At 33.7% G+C, this 1315-nt stretch overlaps 1 protein-coding gene across 1 annotated transcript in view; it reads right to left on the bottom strand.

The window, feature by feature from the left end:
• LOC144972271 (uncharacterized) overlaps positions 1-1315 on the bottom strand; it is an 8281-nt gene that overhangs the window by 5020 nt on the left and 1946 nt on the right. The window lies entirely within an intron of this gene.

The raw sequence follows: 1315 nt of genomic DNA, 5'->3' as shown, positions 1-1315 counted from the left end.
CCGATTTCTGTAGCGTGAAACGGACAATAGCAATTGATTGTTACCCTTTGGATAGTGTTCTGGTTAGACCAGCATTGTTTATAATTGCTTGTTTATTATTACTGATTGGTGACCAGTTGTCACTCTTTGTCAGTTTTCGTCACTCGTTATTGTATTTTTATCGATAAAGAACTTTGGTAGCACGTCTGACCGGTAATCAAAAGGTATGAGGTTCGATCCCCAGTCGAGGTCGACTGATTTTATGGGATATTTTTTTTCTTGTAGTTTTCTTTCTTGCTTTGTCTGGCACCTTTCATACACACTTGTTCAGATCTTTATCTTACACCGGTGCCTGCTCCTTAATTTCTTAATTTTAATTTTTAAAAAATCATTTGCTGTTATTTATAATTCTGTCCACGTCGAAATTGTTATTGTTATTTATAATTCTATCCACTGTCGTGAACGATAATGTTATTTATAATTGTCCACTGTCGGCATTGTTATTGTTATATATCCACTGTCGGCATTGTTATTGTTATATACAATTGTCCACTGTCGGCATTGTTATTGTTATATACAATTGTCCACTGTCGGCATTGTTATTGTTATTTATAATTCTGTCCACTGTCGACATTGTTATTGTTATTTATAATTCTGTCCACTGTCGACATTGTTATGGTTATTTATAATTCTGTCCACTGTCGGCATTGTTATTGTTATATATATATATATAATTATTCTCAATGTTAACACCTTTCAGATTTTCGCGCCTTTTGACGCGAGTAATAGGAGTAATATGAGTAATAGGATTCAATAGTATGATGTCACGTCTGCCCAGCAACAAGCAGCTTGGTTCTAAACAAAGAAAATCGGTACTTTTTATTCTTCATGCTGGCTAGAACTTTTTCACATGTCATGTGATCAGAATGTATAAAGGTTAAAACATAATCAGATTTATAATGTTTTTCTCTTCTGGAATTCACTTTTATGCAAGTCGAAGAAGTATTTCATAAGGGCGTCCGCCATTGTTCCGATAATTTAGAACCAGTTAATAAGTTACTATGCGTCTTTACGAGGGAAGTGACGTCACGACTATTGTAGCCTATTGTAGAATCATTCAACATTCATTTTCATTTACTTTTTCACACAATTGGAGGTTCTACCCTTGGCTGTGGTATATTTTATCGTTTATCATCCCACAGTTTTATCTGTGCTATCTTTTATATAATATTATTCTTGAAAGTTTTTGGGTTGAAGCCCATCGTGTATTTTACTAGATTGTCCTTGTTATAATTTCGATAGTAAATTCACCAGAAATGTAAGTTTTGATTTTTCA

This window comes from Berghia stephanieae, chromosome 5, assembly GCF_034508935.2.
Source record: "Berghia stephanieae isolate SIO BIC M18660-M18661 chromosome 5, UCSD_Bste_1.3, whole genome shotgun sequence".
NCBI classification, from domain to species: domain Eukaryota; kingdom Metazoa; phylum Mollusca; class Gastropoda; order Nudibranchia; family Aeolidiidae; genus Berghia; species Berghia stephanieae.
Note: the sequence above shows the minus strand (reverse complement) of the source record. Positions and strands in the feature narration are given on the sequence as shown.